Here is a 26,432-nt window from a genome sequence, read left to right on the forward strand (position 1 = left end):
CCGATTTGACTGGAAGTAGTTCGAATCTTTTATTACCAATGGCAGGAAAATTTCCTTAGGAAGATGTTTTTTTTCCTCAAACTTTTGGATGTAATCAGACGATGGCAAAGTGGACGGAGAAAAGGTAGCAGACATGTAAGGAAGCTCTTCACCGACTGGGTAGCTTTCAGCGATGTGAGTTAGGCCCAGACTGGTGTGAATAGTTTACCAACGTTTTGCATCGGTTGAAAACAGACTCGTCTATCTCTACTGTATGGCCTTGGCCTCCTATCTGTCAGGGATTCCTGAGAAAATAACCGCGCCAAATGTTTTACAGGAAATTCTTCCAATCAACTATAGTGTGCACTGATCCCAACTCACATTCATGCTAGAGGTTTTTTTTTTTTTTTTTTTTTTTTTGCCATCTTGAATGCCCACAGGTATAGTAGTTTGATAATGCATGCGATTTTCAACCATGATTTTGCAAAGAAGGTCCCAGTCCGGATTGCTGTCCACCATTGACATTTAACATTCCCACATCTCCAGCCATATCAGTCTGTAATGTTCTTTCTTTTTGCCAGGATGCACTCGTGGCTGCAGGTTGCACATTTAATTGATTTTTCCATTAGTTTCCAATATTAACAAAAAAGGATGGTCAAATTAATTTTTTAGATCTTCCCTACTTACTCTTGCTGACTTGCATGTAAGAAATAGTGGATTTTTTTTCCCTTTTTCAATTGGTATCCAAATTCTCCTTTGCTGCTTGGACGCATGCACGTACATCAAGTTGAAACTGAGCCTGTGGCGTTGTGATTGGCTAATCACCATGTTAGCTAAACCTGAGCTGTTGACATCGTGTTCTGGGAAAAACCGAGCCAAACACCGAGTTATGTCTGGTTTAAAGGATGTATAAACACTATATATATATATATATATATATATATATATATATAATATATATATATAGAGAGAGAGATATTATACTAGAAAAATAGTTATTCATTGGATTGATCAGAAAAAGTGAGTTTGTGAAACAAGTTTATATAAACAAAAAAACAAAAGTAGTTCTTTTCTACTTTTTCTGGCGGTATTTGTGAAAAAGTGAAGTTATTTGCAATTTTGTTGACCTTTTTTAGTTGCAAGGAGGCGAGAGGAGTGCAGAATTTTCGGTTCTTTTTCATTATTGTGGCGAAATCCGTCAGAAAAAAAAAGTTTTCATTTAAAAAAAAAACAATAATTACTTACTATTTTTATCAATTTCAAAATAAGCAATGTTATTTACCTAATTGTCATGTCAAAATTAATTAAATATTACTACGTCACTACATAAAACATGTACTTTGTACAAATAGATGATTATGTGGCATCCACTATTATTGTGACAAGACTTGATGCATTATTAATTTATATAACATTTTTGTTTGAAAACTATTTTTTTCTTTTTACAAAGGAGTCATCACTTATCAAGGCCCAAAGGCCACTTGAGGATAAGTGTTAATGATTGCACAGTAGTCAATGGAACAATATCATGGTAATCGTTAGTAGTGGAAATTTGGTAAATTGGATTACTTAATTAGTTTTCTATCTTATCATTTTTCGTTACTGCGACATTGCAGTAAAGAAGAACTAAATTTTCCTGGGGTTGGTGGTACTCGTTTCATGTTTTATTGCTCTCAACCAAAAAAAAAAAAACAATGTAAGTTTGAAATATTTACAAAAAAAAAAAAAAAAAAAAATGCTTTTTTCGGGCCAATTTTTTTTCCTGATGAACCATTTAGTTCACTGAGAAGATATTCTGCTTTTATTAATTTTTTTGTTCATAGTCATATAATTTCTGGCAGAAGTTTATACAAAATTAATTAGTCAATATTTTTAGAAAAATCAAGAGTAATAGATAGTGACAAAAAAACAGAAGTACATTTTTATTAAATGGAGCAATGAAGATTAATAATTAATGCTTAAAGCTAAATATATAAATGTATTGAATGTTTTTTTTTGTTTTTTTTATTTTGGCAGATGGTTAAAAACGAACACTATCTTTATCGCAAAGATATATTTTTATTTGCACCACAAACGTGTTAACAAGCAGAACTTTTAGTGTTATTTTGTGATCCTGATGACAGTAATAAAACGTTTTGCTTTTTATAATGGTTTGCTGAATATATTTTTGCGTCATCTCTTGTAACATGAACTCATAATAGATTGAGGTGACAGATGAAAGGTTAATGTATGTTGGGTAAGCTGACACCGAATGTATTTTTCTTTGGTGCTTCATGAATGTTGTCTTGTATAACATATATATTTATATGTTGCCTGTCTAGCCACTCTGATGAGCTGTGAAACAACGAAACAGTACTGTATGTGGATGACTATAATGCTCCCTATCTTGGGTTGAGCATATTGGGAAGTGATATACAAACTGTCATTAGCGTATGAAGCGATGCTCTTTGTGTAAACAAATCAAGCGGAGGCATTTGGACGATGACAAACATTGTTAATTCATTACCCCACACAGCAGCAGCCGTATAGCGCAATGTTGAGAAGCCTTGACTGTCGTTTGGGCGGTCGGGTTTCGATCTTGGTTTGAGGCAGTTGCCTATGTAGCTGCACTGATCAGCTGTGAAACAGCGAACAGTATTCTATGTGGATTACTAATATATATATATATATATAAACGTCATGTATGTTTATACATTTGCATGTAAAGGATTCACTCTTAAACTACTCTATCATTATGAATTTTGAAACTCAGTTGCAAGGTATAAGGGGTTCAAATGTAGGCTATATTTAATTTTATGCAAAGGTGGTGAAAAAGGGGTTGAATGCCATCTGCGAGAAATCAGATACCGTTTTTGTGAAAGTTTAGCAAGTATTAGACATTAATTCATAATTATTTCCTTAAATTTGAGTTTCTTTGAAATATTTAAGGGGGTTTTAAGGGGCATAACATGGCATAACCTCTCATTTGAAAATTCAAATATTTCAGATTTGCATTAAATTTAATCTATAATTAAGTAAAATTTCCTGAATTTTAATTTTTTAATATGTTAAAAATTAAATATTAGACATATTCTACACTTAAAATCCTGTAATGGAATTTTGTCAAAATTAGAATAAGGATTTTAGATATAAAATTTAGTAGCATTAGAGCTTGAATTTAATTTTAGTAAGGTAACATAAAGTTGTATAAAACTGTACTGTTAGTAGAATTAATTTTATCAGTCCTAGGGCAGGAATTCTGTTTGGAGATATCCTCTGACAAACAGTCATCATGTTTTTGTACCCCCCCCCCCACACACACTGTTCTTTTTCCAAAACGCAATCATATTCTACAAAAACAATTTTTCTGTACAAAACAACCAAACTAAACACCATGAAAATATAAACAACTTGAAGCATAAAATAAAAACTTTTGCCAAAATGATTGAACCCAAAAAGGGTTGATATACCATAAAACAGCCAATCAATCAATTTGATTTTTTTTTTTTTTTTTTGTGTGGTGTTCCTCCTTTAGAACAATGAAGACCATCTGATCATCTTGCAGGGGGGAGTGGCGAGGTCATCAGTGAGTGCAGAGATGGCTGATAAGCTCAATCTATGCTTAGAAAGCTTTGTTACAGTGGAGATGGGAAATGGTAGCAGGTGTCTGGAACTTCTAAGCATCTTTCTTTTTGCCTTGCATGTGCTTCTCTGCAGCAGCTTTTCTGTCACTTTGATATTGGCAGGCACCGTTGTGAACAGCAGCCCGGTTCTTGGTCCTATCTGAAGCTTTCTGCTCTCATGATGTACCTATTTACTATGCCTCCCCACGGGACAGTTAGACACCAGGGTCGTTTTTTAACGTGGAGAAAAGGTACAAAAATAAAAATTGTCTCATTCGTGTAGGATTTCTCCTCCACAGAGATCTTGGAAATGCATCTTCTGTTTCATTTGACAGTTCTTTATATCTTTCAGTTTTTTTAGTTTCTTTCCAAATTCGTTTATCGGCTTTTTAATATGGTATTGTTTCAGCCATACCTTGAGGCGATATTTTAATGAGTGATTGGAAGTGTTTTACATATAGATCATGTATGTTTTGCTATGAAGCTAAGCTTGACCACGCCAAGATAAATTCTCTTAGAAAACCTACACCATAATTTTTTGTAAAAATTTAGAAAATATTTTTTTGGAAACCCCAAAACTGATTTTTAAAATGCTAAACTGAGATTAATATCATATTCGCATTTCCTCACATCAGGTTGAAGAAGAGGCGCCACATAGGTCACTGATTTTCACTCCATCCGTTAATAATTTATGCTAACCCTAATATCAACACATTTCCTTCCCTTATGTTAAACTTGATGAATTTTATTAATATTTGGTACACTGATTTAGTGCAATAAAATACAGCGCATGAATGTTTATAAGCTGAATTCGACAGAAAAGATTTTATGTTTTCAAACATTTATTGATTCAACCAGAATGACAGCTTGAGTAATGCAATTATAGATGGACAATAAAATCATATGTTGGGATTAATCGATAGGATTGGTGATGGTTTGATAACACTCTGTTGATAATTGTTTGCGTGTGTAAACTTAACAATGGCAGTAAATCGAATGCACCAATCAAAAATGGTGGTTAATTGAAGATGAAGCTTTTGATGAATGTAGCCATAAATCTAGACCAATTTCCTATTGGAGTTTGTGGATTATTTTATATCTACTTACGGTAGAAATAGTGTATTAATTTTTACACACGTGCTCATGATTAAGCGTTTACCCACTGAACCAGACAACACAACATCTGTCTTCGACAAATAGACTGCACTGAACTACACCATGGAAAGTAAGAAAAGAAAAAAAAAAGTATTGTCTAAAAAAAAAAAAAGAAAAATTTCTGATGAGGGCTTTGTTATAAGCCGAAAATTAGAAACTTTCTAAGAAGTGGATTTCTGTTACTTTGATATATATATATATATATATATATATATATATATATATATGTGTATATATATATATGTGTGTAAATTAAATTTTTAAATACGGGGCGATTCTACGATATGTTAAGAAAATTTTTTCCCATGTCATAGACTCATCTTATTTCAATATTTAACTTACACATATATATATATATATATATATATATATATATATATATATATATATATATATATATATATATATATTTTCTTTCCATCATAGACTCGCCACATATTTCAAAAGTAAAATTACGTTGTTCATATCGGCCATCTTGAGAAATTTTTTGAACAGTAACAATAAAATTTTGATGAACATATAAACAATTTTCAATTTTCCTTTTTACGTATAATTTTCTTAATTTGTCCTAGCTGAGATGGAGCATCCTACCAGATGCCAGATATTCACCTGCTATCTCATACATTTGAACTGAGATCTTTTTATGATTCTAACCCTCTCTTTAAGTGTAATTATTTGAATCTCTCTTGCATTTGGTTCATCGGGTATATTTGCCAATTAGTTTTTGACATTCTTTTTCATGAGTCCAGTTGGTCCTATAATTACTGGAATGCTGAGAGATCTTCCTAAGATTCTAATTTCTTTTCATATTGTACATAAGATTTTGGGATATATATATATATATATATATATATATATTGAGAAACTGTGTAGATCTAAGTTTTGAAAGCAGACATAAAATCAATAGCACATGGTGATTGAATGTTTTGCCTTTCATTCAAATCAAAATAAAAAATGGACAATCATTACATTTTATGTCTATGCTCGTTAGACTTCAGTATATTTATCGGAATTCAATTGCAACTGATAATTGCAAAATTTTCAATCTATCGTCAAACTATTGGTGTAAATTTATACACATATTCATATGCAAGACATAAAAAGAGTTTTATTTAAAGAAATAAATTCCTTGCATGTTAAGGATCTAACAGGCAGAACGAAAGGTTGCATAAATAATATAATCCTGAAGAGTGACTGAAATCACTTAATATAGTTCGTTATCAAGATTTTGCCGTGAGGAGGACAGTTTATCATATATAACTTGTAGTTAGTAAAAAAAAAAACAAAAAAAAAACTGGTGCTAAGGACAATTTATTATTTGAAACGAGCTAGAGCTTGGTGTTGTTGGCTTTCATTGAAGTAGGAACAAGCTGGATTTGGATTCCGTTGTGGAGGGAAATGTCAGAGGTCAAACCTTCACTACTGTTGCTGTTGTTGTTGAACATCATTCATGTTAATTTTGTTGGCATTCGTTTCTTCCATATCTTTCTGTTAAGAATTCTTTCTAAAAAGACATTAGGTACTTATGGGAGGGACCACGTGCAGGTTGTCAACGTCTCTCAGTGAAATTATTTCTGTGGAATGACCTGGATTTGAACTTGGCACACCCAGGTTGTCAGTCCATGTCATTAACCACTGAGCCATCGTCACCTCTCTACTCTTGTTGCATAGACTGTCATTGGTTAGAGGTGTTATGTGTTGAACAAAACTTGAGCATTTGTGTGATAGCAAAAAATAAGACTACTTCTTATAGTATTAAGACTACTTCTTATAGTATTTAGATTTCGGTTGCGTTTCTCTGATTAGATGGACCTGGACTCTTTGATTTGATTGGTCAAAATGATCCAAGACCAAAGAGTGTCAATTTCAATTACTTGCACGAAGTCTGTGGAGGGACTTACCTCTAGTTAAGTCTCCAAGTGTTTCTAGCGTCGACTGGATACAACACCTTGATCCAAAATTGGTTCCTGAGCTTATACGGCTTTAGAGAAGTTTGATTTCTATTCAATGAATTGATTATTTCTTTTAAATCCGTTTCAACTCTCAAGGTATCCACTTGTCATATACTTTCTGCTACTCTGAGCAAAGGTAGAAATTGGCTTAAAAAATCTGATTAATTTGCTTAAAATAATAATAATAAAAAAAAAAAAAAGCTGGCTCCAAACTACAGTAGAATCCCGGGATATGGCATTAAAGGGTAGTAAAAAAATACACTACAGTATATAATACACATGTATATAATCAAATAACATCAATAATACCGTAACCAGGGTCCGGAAAAACATTGTATTCCACATTGTAACCTGAAAAAACATATCCTAGGGCCACCATATCCCGAGGTTCTACTGTACTACAGAAGTTGCTGACTCTAACTTCTACTTTTAAGCCTTTAGCTATCTTTTGTTTGTGTCATTGTGACCTTGATGTATTTATACAGCAAGCTCACAAATTGACACGTCTGTATATAGTGATCAATTCCTCTAATCATCACTGATTTTTTTGTGTTTGTGAAGGCAATTACTTTGCATTCGGTTGTTTGGTAATGATCTGATCCCCCACTTCCTGTAGTTTAAGTTTTTCGCTTACATCTGCATTTTGCTCATATAAATAGTGTCATCCTCATAATTATTCTGATGCCTTGTGTGGATTTCATGCAGTTGACATTCATTCTTTTATCAAACGCTCAATGAAGGCATGCTGCTTCTCTGAGAAATCTGTTCACTGCAACGAATAAGAATTATGCTTGGGTTTTCTTATGAAATACTTATTCTACAAACACAAGTTGAACAATCCGTCTCACCTTTTATGAAAAAAAAAAAAAAAAAAGATGCACCAATTTTTTTTCTGTTCTGTTTTACTTTCAGTAAAACATTCATATAAAATAAATCTGAGAAAAAAATAATTCAAATTAACTGAAGAAAAATTTATTACTGATTAAATGTTCAAAATTTAACACGAAATTCAGAATAGGATTATGTTTGGGCCACTATTCTCGTCTTAGTAGTTCTTTTTGCAATGTTTTGCCCAATTTAACCTTTGACCTTTCCCATTACAAACTCGAGAACTTTTATGGAATTTTGAACTGAAGTTATTATTTCATATTTAATTATCACCCACAGTTTGCACTGAATCAAGAGACTCCAGAAAACTGGACTAATTCACACTTAGTGTCTTTATCCATTGTTCCACAGGTCTGATTATTTCAACTTAGTTATAGCTGATGGAACAAGAACAACCTAATCTGATGGATTTTTAAATAATGGGTTCAGTTCAAAATTCCATGTAGCTTCCAAGTTTGGAAAGATGCGCAAATTACATCAATGGAAACGTTTTGAAAAAAAAATAATAAAATAAAATAAAAAATAGAAGTTTGAATAATCTAAATTATCAATTCTCATTTCAAAACATTCCAAAACATAATTTCAGTCTTTTCTGTTAAATTTTACTTTTATTTAAAATGCTGAAAGATAATAAGGGTAATTTTGTGTGGAAAAAAATATGAAATTTAAAGAATCTTTGTCCTTAATTTGATATTAGTAAATTTAAGTAGATAAAGGTGTGTGTGTGTGTGGGGGGGGGGGTCCTTAAACTGTAACTATATTTAAAGTGAAAATTTTTGAAAAAGATTTTGACCTCTTAAGATATAAATTCCTGTAATACCAAGCCTTGATACTAGAGGTCCTGGCACCCTAGCTCAAGCAGTTTCAGCAGCTAAAAATCGGAAATTAAGAGGCTTATAAGCCAAGCCATGGACTGTTGCTCAAAAGGTGTTTCTGTTTTGCTACCACTACTCAAAGTTTGAAAAGTGGAGCAAGACAGCAAAAAAATGTCAATTGAGAAAATAAGAGACTTACCTCTCTGAAGATAAAATACCATTTCAATATATTCAAGTATGGTAGGCTACAAACTTCCAAAACATTTTATCATGGACAGCATAAAGCAAAGTGTCAAAATCCCGAAATTCATGACAAAGTTAATTCAAATTTATTAAAATAGTGTCCCATAGGATGCAAATGCTGGAATGTTAAAAAAGAAAGAAAAAAAAGAACGTTTATAATATCTAAAGTAGAATCTAAAATTCAGATTTCTTTTCTGTTCGTTACTCACACATCTTAGATGTGCAAATCTTTCTCTATGAAAGGAAACTATTTTAGAATTGTACAAATTTTCAAATACATTCTTTACCAAGGTATTTTTTTCCTGTAATCTTAAGCCATATTTTTTATTGAATGATAGTCGCATTAAATCTCTGGATTTTTTTTTTTTTTTTTTTTTTTTTGCAATTGCAAGTCTTGTTTTTTCCCCTTTCTTTTCTTAAATCTTTAGTCAATATAGTCAATATTTTCTTATTGATAAATTCTCCAGGGATTTATCTTCATAGAAATATAAAGATATTTGAACTTAAAAAAAACATACACACAAATTAAAGGATTGCATGAAAAAATAAAATTCTACTTTATTTTCTAACTAGTGGGACCTGTGCACAGGCGTTGCCTGGGAAAAATCAAAGGACCCAAGAAATTCCTCTGAACACCATTTAAATATTTTACTCGATTTTCTTTTTTTTTTTTTTTTTTTTGTAGAAATAAATATTGTGTTCTATACATATTAAATTTATAAATAACATTTAAACGTCGTTGGGATTCTTTTTTTTTTTTTTTTTTTTTTTTTTTTTTTTTTAAAGACATTATCCTTGGAGATAACCCTATGAATAAAAAGCTTGTAGGAATGAATTTCACCACAAACCTTAAATGGAAGGCTTACTTCAAATCTGTTACTAAGGTTGTTGGACAAATGTTTGGATCATTCTACTACTCCAGAAGTCTTCTATCTGTATAAAAGTTGGATACATCCTAGGATAAAGTACTGCTCTCATATGTGGGGTGGTGCTGCTCGGTTTACTCTTTTCTTGTCTTGACAGAGTAAAAATTTCAGCTTTGCAATTTGGTAGAAAACGGCGTTTTCTTACCTCTACAGCCTTTTCATACAGAAAAGATGTTTCTAGCTTCTCTCTACTGTATTATGTTCATAGATGTTTGATGAGCTACAATTCCTGGTCCTTTTCCTTTAATACCACAGCAAGAACTCAAGATATATCCACAGCTAAGAGCATTCTTTCTTTATGCTCTTTACCAAAAAACAAACAGAATTTTCACAAGCAAAGTTTGTTTCCTAGAACATCTCATGTGAAAAAGATAGCATAGAGCCACTTTTCAAGTGGCTACCTTTTGGCTAAGATCAAAGTGTAGTATCTGTTCTTCAGATGCAGCACTTCCATTTCTCGTTCTCTTTCAGTGGAAGTGAAGTCCTTCACGACTGAGACAATTTTTATTTTTGTACCTTTTCTCCACGTTAAAAAACGACCCTGGTGTCTCTGTCCCGTGGGGAGGCATTGTAAATAGGTACAATATAGTTGTCTTCAAGTCTAATCTAAACAAATTTTTTTTGATCCGTCCTCTTTAATAATCAATTCCTCTTCAGTAATCTTCTGCCCATTTTACCTATTGTTTACAATCCTCTTGTGATGACAATCATCTAAGAACTAATAATTTCTTTAACCCTTATTCTTGGGTGGCACCCAGGTCTTAGTGATGACCTATCAGTAATATAAAAAAAAAAGGTACTAAAGAAAGAATATATTTTTTTTTTTAAATAGTAAACTATGCCAAAATCAATGTCTTTGTTTCTTTTCATAGCCTCATAATTTTATATTTTTTAAACTATTGTAGTGTTAAAAAAAAACAATGTATCAATAATTTGGACCACTACTATCATTCAGCTCAAGCCTTGCAGTCCAACCATAATGAAGACAAGTTACTAACAGCGTCACTACATGTAGAGTTCAAATAAAACCACTTTCAATGCGAATATTCAACAATATTCTAATTTATTTCTGTGACCAACAACGTGTACAATATGGATGAACAAGTGCAAGATCCAATGGGAGTTGAACTCTTGCCATGGCTAACCTTTATGCAGCTTTTATTGCTTTATTAAATTAAGAAAGTAAATTTCTAACAATCTTATTGGTTGTGTACTCATAACAGGATTTGGATTAAGTGCTTTATGTTCAAATGTTACAAAACTCATCTATTTTCTTTGTCTTTTTTGAATTAGATTCGGCTTTTCATAGATTTCTTCGACAAGTCCAATTGATTAAGTTTCCTGCTGATTGAAAATTTCTGATTCTGCCGAAGACAAATCTTTTTAGTATTGCAAAAAAAAAAAAAAAAAAAATTACAGATGGCTGTCTGAAATCTGTTCAATAACTCTCTTGGTTGTCCATCGTTATCCAATGATGATGATCTTCTTGTGAGTCTGCTGATGTTTAAATAGTTCAATCCTGGACTCATTGGTATAGTTACAGATCGGGTATGTGAAGTAGGTGCCGGATGGAGCAGGGGTGGCCTGACGAGCATGCCTCTTTGTTGTATTGTCCTGTATTCACTGCTTCTCAGCACTAGCATGGTCTCAAATAGTAGCCGCTTACGTCCAAGTGGCGATATGCCTTGTTAGTAGGTGAACGTGAGTAAAAAACAAAAACAAAAAGCCATTATACATAGAATGTCTCCCAAAATCTCATATGGTGGTTATAGGTCATCCAAGACTCACATCCTTACAGCAGTGTGGTGATACATACTGCTCTGTATACTAGCATTTTGGTGTGGAGTCTAAGGTTGCTTTTCTGAAAAACCCTTCTCCTTAGCCGACCAGATGATGCTGATCTTTGTTGGTGCAATTCTGGATTTCGTCATCCAATAAACAGTTGTTAGACATTATGCTCCCCAGATATTTGAATGTGGGGACTATTCAATATACTATGCCTATAACCACATTGTCACTGCTTCAGTGTTTAACAGTGACTAAGTTGCTAACGGCATGGACTAAAACCTAGGTGTGCAAAATTCAAGTCCAGTTCATTCCAGAGAAACACTTTCATCAAACTAACACCTGACCTTGTGTTTTACCGTGGCCTTCGTTATAAAGATGGCCGGCCAGCTGAAAAAATGACGTCATCGCCGAGGTCCCAACAAGCAAGATATGTGGAACTCTTAGACTGTCAATAATGAACAGTAATTTTTACAGACAGCGTTACAAAACTTCAAAATTGGATTGAAATAAAGAAAGAACACGATGATTTATACTGAAACTCATCTAATATAAATAATAAAAAAATAATAAAACACAAGTTGTTTAAGTATTATAAGCAATTGAATATTTTGTTGTATTATAGATTTTAAAGATTAGAATGCGTTCTTTAATTACTTATAAATTACATTTTTAAAAAGTGAAGGAACACGATTTGATTTGTAGTAAACTTGAAGTTTATTTAATATAATTAAATGAAAATTATGCATGTAAGATTATGAATATTTGAAGCAGAACACAAGCAAAACATTTGAAATATTAAAATTAAACTATTTTTTTAATCAAATGAACAATATTTTTTAAATCAAAATGAATTTTTTTTTAATCAAAAGGAATATTTTTTAATCAAAGTGAACAATATTTTTAATAAATTCATGAAATATTGCACAGTAAAAAAATAATTAACCTAAAGAAAAAATCATGTTTCTTATTTAAGATTATTTCACCACATAACAAAAATAACATGCTTTTTTTATATCCATATTTTCAGTTTGTTAAAATACGTGGGTTTTTATTACTGTAAACATAGATTCGAAAAAGTTGTCAAAAAACAAATAAATGTTATCAAAGGCAAGATAAGTTACTTTTCTACCAAACTGGACATATTTTTCGTGTCTTTATTCAATGTAACATGTTTATTCAGTTCGAAAACCATACAGTGTTTACCGATGTATTGGAAAATTGGGTTTGTATTACTGTACACATAGATTCGAAAAAGTTGTCAAAAAACAAATATGTAATAAATAAATGTTATCAAAGGCAAGATAAATTACTATTCTACCAAACTGGATATAATTTTCGTGTTTTTATTCAATTTAACATGTTTATTCAGCTCAAAAAGCATACAGTGTTTACCGATGTATTGGAAAATTTAAAATGGCGGCCGACTCTCTCTGTAACACGGTAAGTTCGGGAAAAGGTGTTATAAATAATAAACTAGACAAAATACTATTAAAAAAACACCGAATATATATCAAGTTATGTCACGGTAACTTATATTGAGCAAATTTCTAAGAGTATTTTGTCTAGTTTATCATTTATTACACCTTTTTCCGAACTTACCGTGTTAAAGAGAGAGTCGGCCGCCATTTTAAATTTTCCAATACATCGGTAAACACTATGTTTTTCGAGTTGAATAAATATGTTACATTGAATAAAAACACAAAAAATATATCCAGTTAGGTAGAAAAGTAACTTATCTTGCCTTTGATAACATTTATTTGTTATATATTAGTTTTTTGACAACTTTTTCGAATCTATGTGTACAGTAATACAAACCCGGAAATTTCAAGATGGCGTCTGACTCCCTCTTTAACACGGTAAGTTTGGGAAAAGGTGTTATAAATAAAAAACTGGTTAAAATACTGTAAAAAAACTCGCTCAATATATGTTACCGAGACATAGCTTGACATATATTTTTTCTAGTTTTTTTTATTTATAACACCTTGTTTTTCGAGCTGAATAAACATGTTACATTGAATAAAAACACGAAAAATATATCTAGTTTGGTAGAAAAGTAACTTATCTTGCCTTTGGTAACATTTATTTGTCATATATTTGTTTTTTGACAACTTTTTCGAATCTGTGTACAGTAATACAAACCCGAAATGAACGCGCGTTTTTTTTTTTTTACTTTTAAGTTTCATATATATATATAAGTATTTTTAAATTTTATCTTTCTAGCTTTAAAAAAAAGTTTAAAAATGTTATCAGCCGGCATAATTTATTTTTAAATATTGAAAATTTCAGGAAAATTAATTTTTGCTAAATTTTTAAAACATGTGTCAACAGCTTAAAAAAATCGTCTCTTCAAAAGAGTCGATGTTGTCTCGCATTTTCATTAGTTTTGTATGCTGTAAAAAATTTTTTTTTCATATTAGCAATTTATTTGACGCTTCTTTTGAATGGTAAAAAACTTAGGATGATAATATTGAATTAAATTATAGTTACATCGTGTTAAATACAGGGGGGGGGGAGCACGTTAAAACTTACTTTGTTGAATGGAGATATCCACGAGTCAATACCGGTGTTTACCGGTGTAAAGAAGCAACTAATGGACTACCCGTGATGACGTCAGCAGATTAAATTATTTTTGCCCACCGGCCATCTTGTCTTTTAAGACGGTCTTGGTTTTACCCCCTGAAGAGGAAGTAAATAAAATAATCACATTGTCAGCACTTAATATTAGATTAGTCTTGAAAAGATAGATAAAAACTGTATGCTATTTGTTCCATCCATAATTATGACCGGGTGTTGAGTGACACTCTTAATTATAAAGAAATTAATTATGGAGATCAGTTCATGTTTAATGTGGAAACTAGGTATTACATCTCCAATTTCTACATTAAACATGGACTATAAATGAGATAATAGATTTCCAAAAGCATTTTAAATGCTTGACAGTGAATCAAATTCGAAATTTGACCAGCAAAAAGTTTACTAAAACTAGAGGTAAAAGTTTGATAACTGATTTTGACTTTCTGACTCTTCCCTATTATCAGAAACTGAAGTGATTAATGCATGGTATCCATTTACGCTTGCGACTGGATCACCCTGAAAAGGCTAACTTGGCAACAAATGGTAAAATTGCCCAGTGGCGATTGTTTTTCAGAGACCAGAAGACTTTAAATTTTGAAAGTGAACAATTACAATTATTGGAAAAGTCATGACCTTTTTCCTGATTACAACTGGTGCCAAGAATAGCATAGGTTAAGAATTGTCTCCAGGGATGAGATAATCATTTGAGTGGTTTCTTTGATAGTACTAATGGTCCAATCATAAATGCTTGTATCAGGGGCAGAGAGAGAAAGTTCTAAAAAGTGATCTTTGATTTCACAGCTAATAAGAAATTAATGGTAAAATTTATTTGTGGAATGAAATTTTATAGAAAACTGATTTGATGACAAAAATATAAAGATGATCAAGCTTAGAATTGTTGAGTCGGCGGCACTGTCTGGCATGTAGCCAGTTGAAGTTAAGTATAAGAATGAAAAAGGAGGCCGGCAAATGGAGACAATTTTGTTTTCGCTCATCATCGATCAGGGTCAGCAAAACCAAAAAGTCAGATGAATGATCGATAAAGTTTTAAAGCTGCATTGGTTGAGTTGTACGAAAAATAATGGAGAATAATTCTCAGAAGGAACTGGTGAAAAGACTAAAAAATTGGCACCTGCCCCCCCCCCTCGTTTATATTCACTTGTTGTATTATAATGCCTAGAGATTCATGGTCTCCACCAGGTACAAATGCCAAAGACATGCTACAGGGCAGTGTACCAACGATTCATTAGAGACGAATAATAATGGTTGACTTGTGATTTCAAATTAAAAAATTCTGGCAGTTTCTTTTCACACTTCCTCTTGCATTCTATAAAAATGTCAAAATTGTGTGCTCATTAATGCTAAAAGAATTGCATTGCCATTTTTTCTTTTCTGTTTTTCTCTTCACCAGTGTGAACTCTATTTCTATCATTATTGAAACTGATCATTAGTCTAGATGGCACCAAAGAGTTCCTTCCTTTTTAAAAGCAAGCTTAAGGCTTTTTCTTTCCAATTCCATGGCAGTGTATCCATGATTAAATACACGAAAATCTTGTATATGAAAAGTCACGAGCTTCTTTAGAAGTTATACAACATTTGTTTAAAAAAAGTGACCTTTTTTTTTTTTTTGTAATAAATTCCTAAGTTGAAATTTTCAGTTATAAATCCTAAGTTATAAATTCCAATCAAGTAATATAATAATCTGTCTGTTATCAATTCTGAACGAATATGGTAATTTAAAAGGAAAAAAAATTACTCTCATTCATTCATTAAAAAATTTGGATTCAGATTCTCTACCCATAAAGATGGAGAACTAGCTGGGATAGGTCCATCTTCCAACTCCAAGGATGGTTTTAAAAAGCTGAAAAGATTGAATTACTAACACTTCAAGAACGGATAGTTCCGGATTGCAGTAAACTGTGGTAATGATTACTATTTTAAAGCTGAAAATACAGACCTCATTGCATCTTATGGCAGTCTGAGACTATCAATTTTTGAAATGTTGATAATTTGATGTGCTAAACCTGTCATTAACCAAATGTGTGAGATTTAAAATGGTTTGAAACCTCATGTGGCATTAACTAATAAAATTTTTGCAAATAAATTCCAATATTAAATATGTGATCAGTTTACTATATTTGCTTCCTCTGTGCAATATTGAGATCATGGTTACTACAAAGATTTATTGCAAAGCTTAAAGGATAAATTATTTTCCCTTAGTCATTATTGGTTAATGAAATGGTCTAAGATGAACACTTGAGTTAAGTGGTCACTCTTCTTTGTAAAATGGGCATATAAATTTTGTGCAAGTCTAATTTTTCATTTTGTGATTTTCTTTGTTTATTTTCGGCCCAGTGGGGCAAATTAACCATTTATTTACTGGCATTATTGATACAATAAAAGCAAAAAGAAACTGCATAATACATAATGTACACTCGGAAATAAATTCATAAAAGGCTATATGTCTGTCAGTCTCCATATTTTTTTTTAACTATGTCTCCCCCAAAACTAAAAGTTGCAGAGCAGGACTAGGGGCTTCAAATAATTGGATTTTTTACAGGCCATTCTTTTAAACTGTTTTTAAGGGGTCAAAAATGGGTCAAAGTTGAAAAAAGTCGTGAAACATTTTGTACATTCATCTTAGTTTATTTTTAATTTTTAATTGGTTTATATGCATATCATGTTGGTACAGTGGTAACGTTACCAGCTTTGAATGCTACAGTTTTGGTTTTGATTCTAGCTGATGGCACCTAAATACTTTATTTTTTACTTTTGAAATCACAACCCTATAATATATTTGATATCTGGACAAATTAAAATATATTTAAGTGTATTTGACATCCAGGCAAAGCCGCCCCTCTCCTACTAGTGTATGTATGTGTATATATATATATATATATATATATATATATATATATATATATATATACAAATACATATCAGGGAAATATATTTATTTATTTAATTATATTTCGCCTTTTATTTATCACAATCCTTTAATTTATGAAGCCTGATATAACTACACAGCATATAACAAATAAATGACAAACAATAAACAAATAAGAAAATAATACATTAAACATCCCATGTAGATTATGTCTCAATGAGAAATTTGAAATCTGTAAATTTAAAAACCCACCAAAACCTTTTAAATGTTAAAAGTGAAATAGCAAGCAATTATCTAGACAGAATAAACTTTACTTTAGAAGAACAATTCATAAGAAAAATAAAATAATTAAATTAAAAAAAGAAAATAGAAATAGAAAAAGTATTCCAAGTGTGCATGTATTAAAATAAGGTCACCCATTAGTTCAGTACATTCACAAAAAAGGTTAAGTCGCTTTTATATAAAACAAAAGAGGGAATGTTTTATTGAAGTCTTGCCATTGGTTAATAGAAACATTAATAATAAGGGAATAACAAAGAATCTGATCGGTTAACTGGTTAGACTCAAAGCCGTGTGTGTGTATATATAACATATATCACATTAACTGACAGAGCCTCATACAGAAAAGTTAGGACAAATCTAAAGAAAAAAAATATCTGATGCTAAAGGATAAGTCATGACCTTTTGTACAAACATTATAATTTATTGACATTTAAAATTATTATCAAAAGTTTCTTCTTTTTATAATACTTTTATGACCCTATGATAACCATAACATAGATCTACCTCTTCCTTTAAATGCACTCAGCTAAGATTTGATTGCTCGACTTTGCAAGAAGAATTCTAAATTAAATGTCATAAAAGATTTTATGGTAGAAATTTTGGATTTCTTTATAATAAAAATAATAATTATGAATGAACGTTATGAAATATTTCAAATATATGGATATACTTTGAATGTCCAGGATACCCAATTTAGAACTTTCTGTTTTGGGGAATATATAAAATATATTGATTAAAATATTCAATTTAAAATTAGAAAAAATGTTTTACTACGTCCTATTGCCAATTAAAACAAACAAAAAAAAAAAACAGTGTGCATAATTATAGCCTCTATGTATTCATGTTAGTAGGAAGACTCTAAAACTGAACGAGCCATTTTGTGACTAGTCCATAAGATTAACTTTCTTACAAGTCGTAATCAATTTAAGGAATGAGGATGTGCCAAAGAAAGACTGTACTTGGAATTGATTGGATGAGAAGTGCCAGTACAGAGACATTTTATTGAAATAAGTTTCAATAAATTTATGGATAAACCCAGCGTTTTCATGAGCACTCCTGAGTACTCGTACTCCAAATCATGAACATTTCTATTTTTTAATTCCTATAATTTCAAGCTAGAAATAACAGGAGTAAAACGCTTTTTGTAATTTTCTTTTTATCAATATCAAGTAAAATCTCAGACCCAGTGTATTACGTCTGACAATGTGTTATCAGTTTAATAGCCACCCCAAAATAATCAACAGACGAAGTTAACATGTTAATATTTAACTACTTACAGATTAAATATTAATATAGAAGCCGCTGAATGTGTAAGGATTAAAAGTCTGTGATGGAAACACTTGTTTACCTCTCAAATTGTTAGGACAGACATCCTCTTTTTTCTCACTTCAAGCGAAGGAAAATAATTCTTATCTTTTTTTTTTATTAGTATACCTAACACTACAATAATATTGTCCCTCCTTTTCAGCAAAGTGAAATATACTTATCTAAATATCTTTGCTAGCGTCTTAAGATGGAATACTGCTGCCACATCTGGGGAGGTGCCGTGCAGAGCATATTTTCCTACTTGACAGAGTACAAAAAAGACTTCAAAATCTATTGGGCAATATGTTACTCTTACAGCCTCTTTCTCGCCAAAGAGATGTTGCTAGTCTTTCTTTACTCTATCATAATTTTTATGGTAATTACCCGACTGAGCCTCAATCTGTCTCCCTCACCTGTGAAACATTCACAACAAAAACTCGGCTAGCTACAACCACTAGCAATAAATTTCCCTTCTCCGTGTATACCTAAAACTAAAAACTACCATGAGCAAACTTTCTTTAAAACTGCTCATCACTGAGATGCAATACCACAGAGTGACTTACTGGTTGATTACAATGTTGTTATTTTCAAGTCCAATGTAAAAAAGTTCTTGTTGAATCGTCCTCTTAAATAATTCTGACGAGTTTGCAACCATTGTTACTAATCACCTCTATATTTCAACATCACTTAATTAACCCTTATCCTCGAGTGGCCTTTGGTCCTTGATGAGCAGTGAAACGTTTGTATGTGTAACGTAGCCTTTATGTTGCAAATGGTCAAACAAATAATGCGTTTTTCTGCTACTGCTAATCTCTTCACATGCTGGCCAGCCTTTGCTATTACTGATACTTTCTACATGCTCATGAACACTGTTAGATATGTGTTGTTTCCAGTTGTCCTGAACCTCCACTTGCCACTGGTATTTAACAATGCTGACACGGGAGAAGTGTGGTTGGAGATTGTGCAATTTTTGCCACAAAAGTTCCACATGCAGGTATCCTTAAAGTGGGTATATTTAGTGTGCCAAAACTGAAGGAAGCTTGCTTAAATATATAATGAAGGGCGAGAAAGTGGGTAATATATCAGTTGAGTTTGATGCATGAGTTGACAGTAATAAAATTTGAATAACGTTTCATCAAATATCTCTTTAGAAAGTGTATTCCATTATAATCACATTTAGCTTATATTAGTTCCATCTCTAAATATATATTTCTATTTAAATAATTTGATTTTAAAGTAATAAATTATAGAAGTAGATAAAACGGAGCAAATTAAAACCTATTTTCTTGTATTAACCACGGAATTTCCACAGGTTTTGCTACTGTTGTTTACCTGTCACCCATAAAAGCCAGCGTTAGACAGCTCCGTTTAATGTAAAGAATCAAGCTGCTTAAAAAGATGTACCTGCTGTGATAACTAACACTTGGACTGATTAGGCAGAATATTTTTACACCTTCTCTCGGGCATCTGTTTTGTCTGTTGTCTCAGCAGGTGTCGTTTATATTTGTCTCTGCACCCATCATCTGTATATTATGCTTCCGGTCAAGTGAATATCTCTGCATCGATCTGCGTGATGTTATTTCTTCTGGCCAGGTATTATCTTCGGTATCCCAGACCTGATATTTAACAAAGAGATTCTGTGAACTGGGGCTAAAAATAACGTTGAATATTTCCTCTACAAATGATGGAGCCCCAGTGAAGAGAAAATAAACCTAATCCTCTTTTCAAAAGGAGAAGGCAATAACTGGTCCGCTAGTGTACATAAATCTGTATTAGCGTTATTTAGCAACGTTGAGTCTAGTCAGTACTAAAATGGGTGACCATTTATGAATTCCAGGTGCTGTATGTGCTCTCCACTTATCTGTGCATTGTTTCCAGTCATCTAGCACTTCTCCTTGCCAATTCATGAGAGGTGTGGTTGGGGGGGGGTTACGCAACACTTGCCTCACAATTACACATGCAGCTACCCTCACAGTAGGTATCCATTGTCTTTTGAGGCTCAACGGAGGTTTCCAGAGTTGCTTTAAAATAATACTGAACTGAGCATTTTTTTTAATCACTCTGAATTATCTGATTGACTTGGATAACCTTAGAACACGTCATGCCTTGGAGCCTTTTCTATTCTTCACGGATATTTTTCAATGTTTTGTCAGTGGAATTGCTAAAGAGAAACTATGCAATTAATCATTTTAAAGTATCAAAAGAATTGAACTTTGATAGCTTCAAAATCAGGTCAAATTTATTATACAGAAGATAAATGTTCTTGGATAAATTAAAGATATTTTTGTTTTCTTTATTTGTTTGATGCTTTAGAATTTTTTAAATAAGGATTCATAATTTCGATTATTCGGGCTACTATTTTCTTAGTTATTTTCACCATGTGAACTTGTGGTCTAACGGATAAGAACAATAATTAACAATCCGTTCTAAGAGATGGTCTTCTGGAGGTTGAAGATTCAGCCCTCCTTACAAGTGATAAATCTTATGATTATCTTAGTTATTAATTGTTAGAAAGACCAGACGAGTGTGAAATTGTTTTTAATAAATATTGCTATTCATTAAAAACTAGCAGAACCCGTTAACCTGCGTAGCCCAGTTGTAGCATCCCACCCCCCATAAAAAATTAAAGTATGGCTGTTGTTGTTGCCTAACCCCCAACCTTATGTTAAGAACAGCTTTTGGAATGGACACTCCATTTTGTGAGTGGTGGTGGGGGGTTGTCGCAAAATTTACCTGAAATATAACTTTGATAATCGCTGTCAGGATTCTCACGTGCAAATACCATGAATGAACAACAACATTTGGTCGTTTCAGTGTCGTTTGGCTTGTGCATACTAATCTGGCAGGCAGGGTATGGTTCAGGGTATGATATTTTTGTTGGCAAGACTGGAGTTTAGGTGGCATAATACTCTCGAACCCTCTATCATTTAAAAGGAACTAAATTCCTGTAGTCACCTGATGTTTATATGTCTGATTCAAGTTTTTAGTGTCTGTTGAATGCATGTGTAATAAAAGGATAATAATAAGATAACATAATTAACATTTCTAACCAGTCATAGCTGATGGAACAAGAATAATGTATCCCCATGATTTAAATAAAGAGCTCAGTTTGAAATTTTGTCTATCGGCCAATGAGTATTTCTAATACAAAGTAATACATGTATCTTTTCGCATCTGTTTCTGTTTGTAAATTTCTATGTTGATTAGAAAATTTATCACGATGAACTATCCATGAAATAACGTAAAGTTTAAATGAATATTTGTAGTCTAGAATTCAATTACAATTATTGTATTGTAAAATAACTTTTGTACTTTTTAGCTTTTACTTCATGAGAATCAACGAAATTGTTTCACAGGTCAAAAACCAAGTTCTTTAACATGGACTTCCAACTGCTGTGAATACAAAATTCCAATTTTTCCTCTTGAATTGCTCCAATTAGCGTTTGACTAAGCATTGTTAAAGAGAAATGTAAAATTTCATTTTAGACACAAAATAATACATTAGTCATTTATTTGTAAAATAATTAGAGTAGCTGCGGTTAGGAGTCATCAATCTTTAAAATTCATTTATCTGTTTCCGGTTCTGGAAACAAGATTCATCGGCCGAGGTCTCTTATTTGCAATCATATATATCGTCGTTGGCATAACTCTTATACGAGTATACATTTTGCTCATTGGTATTTTCTACGATGCAAAACAAGTCCTATTTGTACACGGAAGAGGCAGCTGCATCCATCACAGGGAATAGTAGGGAGGTTCACAGGTTGTTGACTTCTAGCTTTTCCTTGGGCTCTTTTTGTTTCTTCTTTTTGTCTTCTGTTGTTTTCAAAGATTTCGGTGTTTTCATATCTTTCTTCTCCAGCTCTCCCTGTTGGCCGGATTGACTTCCCAGTTGTTTGTATCAATTTTGGTCACTGTAAGAGTATATTTCAACTGATCTTTAAAACAGCATTTTGGTGCGCTGCAAGGTCTGGTTCCAATGACAAGTTCTGAGTTTTTTTAGGACTACCACTGCCCACCCTGTCTAATATTTTGAATTCCAACCATAGAATTTATTCCAAGAGAGAACAAAAATCCAAAGGATATAAGACGTTATGAGTAGAGACCCTGTAAAAACATTTGTAAGTCAACGGCTATTTTTTCGTTCGAAAAAGAACTAAAACGTCGCTTCCAAATTCAATTGTATTTTAAGATAGGTACGAAAAGCTCCTTTTTATTTATTTTATACCTTAATATGTACATACACATAAGTACGCAAACAAATATTTATATGTACATGTGCGTGTATATATGTGTATCCGTTTGTATACGTATGTGCATGCCGATGTGTGTATAAGCAGAGTTAATAAAACATGTTAAAAAGCATTTTAACAAGAGTTAAAAACATTTAATTCCCAAAAGGGAAACACAACCGAAGTGGAGTGACCTAATTATATATATATATATATATATATATATATATATATATATATATATATATATATATAGGTCACTCCACTTCGGTTGTGTTTCCCTTTTGGGAATTAAATGTTTTTAACTCTTGTTAAAATGCTTTTTAACATGTTTTATTAACTCTTTGCTTATACACACGCACACACACATCGGCATGCACATACGTATACAAACGGATACACATATGCGCACATACATAAACGTGTACGTATATACATACACGGTTAGACAGCTATACAAATATATACAAGCCTATAAAGACACATAAGCATATGTAGGGAGGGAGAGAGAGGGAGACGGGAAAAGAGATGTACAGGTGTGCGGGAAATACATATATATACGGTAATATGAAAAAAATTAACACTTAGAGAAAATATTTTGAAAAAATATACACCCATATACAAATATTCCTACTATTTAAAAAAATTTTTTTTTTTTTTTGGTATTTGATCCTCGTTTTATTACAATAATATTGGCCGTTTTACCATTTTTTTTCATACCCATTTTAGTTAGAAGTTGGTATTTAAAATCGTTAGTCTTTGTGCAATAGAAATCCTGCAATTGTCATCGATATGCTATTGATTATTATTGAAGTAAAGGCATGTCCCCATATAGGGCATTGCTACATAATTCAATAAAGTATTGCATGATGAATAAAGTAATAGAAAATTTGAAGAACAAAACCAGATTTTTAAATGAATATGGGTTGAATACTTGAAAATTCTTTGAAAATAACAATTTAGGACATGACATAGCAGGTGAATGGAAGAAATTGCATGAATGTAAAATAAAAATTTGTTTGCAAAAATTATTTTTTAATCTATGATGCTGAAATGCCAACCTTTTGTGAAAAAAAAAATGTGCATTATTAACTTCTACAAATTAAAAAAAGGTTTAAATAAGTTATGTTACCAGATAGAAACGTTGCTAGACAAAATGTTAAAACCAAATATACAAACTATCTCTAATAATTTGTTTTATGTTTGCCAGAAAAAAAAAATCACTTTCATTTCTAACAGCTAATTTCATTGGACACTTGGGAATTTAAAATTGAAAACCTTTCTTTAACATTTTTATTATTTATTTTATTGTATGCTTGATTTTTTTTATGCAGATATCTTTTTTTAAAATGTATTTTATTGTATGTTTGCTTTATTTAGACATGCATCTTTATAATTTACCATGTCCATTGTTTAGTCTGTCTAATATAATTTTTTTTACTATGACCTTGAAAGCCAGGGAAATCAGATGAGTTGCTGCTTGTCTGTTACAAATGAGTTTGATTAAATTTAAAAATTGTTTTTGTAAGGTTTTTGGTTGCACCAATCTTTTATTATTTTAAAGTAGTAACTTTACACATGGTATTTGTGTACTTTCAGACTACTGTTCCCATCTTGTTATTTTCACAAGGTTTTTGTCAATGTAACCTCCGATCTTCTTCAGATGTATTCTTTTGAATTCAGGAAATCTGTATAGAATTTTTAACTGAACCCTTTATTTAATTCACGGGGGTAAATGCCTTCGTTTCGTCAGCCATCGGCTGAAACATAAAAATGATACTCTAGATGAGAACAGTTGTCCAAAGAATGCAAATAATCTATACGGATCAATCATCTCAAAAATTCAGAAACTAGTCACTTTTACTCGTATTTATTTAAAGAGAGAAAAAAACGATTCTGAGAAAAATATTTTGTTAATCTTAAATATCTAAAAAAAAAAAAAAAAAAAAAAAAAATACATTTAAGTCTGCTTTAAGAAGGAAAGATTACTTCAGAAATAATTTTATTTTTATTTTAAATCCTTTGGACTAGTTTAGTAAGTTAAAAAAAATGTGCTAAATCCTTTTTTTTTTTTTTTTTTTTTTTTTTTTTTTAGTTATATGCTTTTTTATTTACTTTTTTAAAAACCAATATTCTCTCTTAGGTAGGGTAATCCAAGAACCACTTATCTCAAAGTACTGCTTGTTGATTTTGATCTTTGTCTTTAGTATAACTTTTAGGTAAAATTTTAAAATGTTATTTCGCATTGAGAGAACTTAAACATATGTATAAGCATGCATATATGTATATAAATGTCGTGGCTTCAGAATATGAGATTCCCCCCAGTTTTTCTTTTATGATTGAATCATTCATGACATCCAAGTCCTTCAAAAGACTAACAGTGAGCGCCACAGATTAGGCAAGTGTGTAAATAATGTGATGTTAAAGTTAGAGTATTTTCTATAGCTTTTCATCTCTAACATCTCTCAAATTAACTGAAAACAAGTTGTCATAATATATATATATATATATATATATATATATATATATATATATATATATATATATATATATACTCTCAAAGCAGGTGAAGCAATATATAAACATTACCAATTAATGAAATTAATTAAACTTGTCAATTCTCAGAGATTATGCAAATATTGCTCTGGTGATGACTCTAAAAAAGGAAATGGTATTATTAATATTTTTATGTACAAATTTTTAGCAGCATTAGTCTCTTTGGAGAAAGCTACAAAAGTCTAATTTAATTGTTTCACTCTGAACTAAAAAGAAATATTAATAAATTTAAATAAGATTGATAGTTTTGAGATATGTTGAACATTTTTTTTCTAAAATTAAAAATTTCACATTTTCAACTCATACCAATATCTGGATTGGCATCAAAAAGTTAATTTTTATAAAAAAACAAAACAAAAACAAGTAGTTCTACCTATCCAACATTGCCCAGAAGTAAATAATAAATAAAAAATAGTTGACTTGTTTATGAAGAAACGGAAATTAATTGCTGTAACTTAATTTTGTGATCAAATAGTTTTATGGAATAGAAATTTTAAGAAGTTCGTTTTTAAAACATGACGTTAATTTATTTATAGTAAAAAGAAATAATAATAATAATAATAATAATACATAGTATGTAGACAAGTAAAAACACATCCTATATTCATTTTTGAAGAATTCAAGGGAGAGAACTATAGCATACATAAAAGTGTAATTGGCCACAGTGATTTCTCTAATCTGTTTTAGTACGTAAAGAAAATGTCTCCATTGCAACAGTTTTCTTAGCCAGAATAATTATTTTTCATAAAAACTGAAGCAAAATAAAATATATTGGTGCTAATGGATAAAAAATAAAAAAAAATGGGCTTGTCCAAATCAGATATAGACAAGTTACTATTTGAGTTTAACTTAAAAAAAAATCCGACAATATATTTTCATATGCTAGATATAGTTTCCTGCTGTTCAAAACGTTTCAGATGTTATGTTTTCCATCCTTCTTCAGATGCAGTTTGTCACACATAGTCAATAACCTTCTGGAAATTTCCATCTGAATCCTTTACTTACTCCACTGTTCGCATTCTACTCCATTTTTTTTTTTTTTTAGATAACTAATATCAGTTGATTTATCCTCAGTTCCTTTACCAGGACTAAGTTATCGACCTCCACATAGAATTCATTAGAATATATCGTATATTTCGCATATAAGACGACACTTAAAGTTATAAAATCATCTTTAAATACCAATATTTCATAAGATACCAGGTGTTGCAATCTCTTGCCTAGGCTAAACAAATATGGTTTCATAAT

The 26,432-nt window shown here is 31.4% G+C and overlaps 1 protein-coding gene across 4 annotated transcripts in view; it reads left to right on the forward strand.

Annotated features, from left to right (window-relative positions):
* LOC145284500 (cAMP-dependent protein kinase regulatory subunit-like) overlaps nucleotides 1-26,432 on the forward strand; it is a 416,793-nt gene that overhangs the window by 387,746 nt on the left and 2,615 nt on the right. The window lies entirely within an intron of this gene.

Source organism: Euprymna scolopes, chromosome 9 (assembly GCF_053919585.1).
Source record: "Euprymna scolopes isolate OS-2025 chromosome 9, ASM5391958v1, whole genome shotgun sequence".
Taxonomy (NCBI): domain Eukaryota; kingdom Metazoa; phylum Mollusca; class Cephalopoda; order Sepiida; family Sepiolidae; genus Euprymna; species Euprymna scolopes.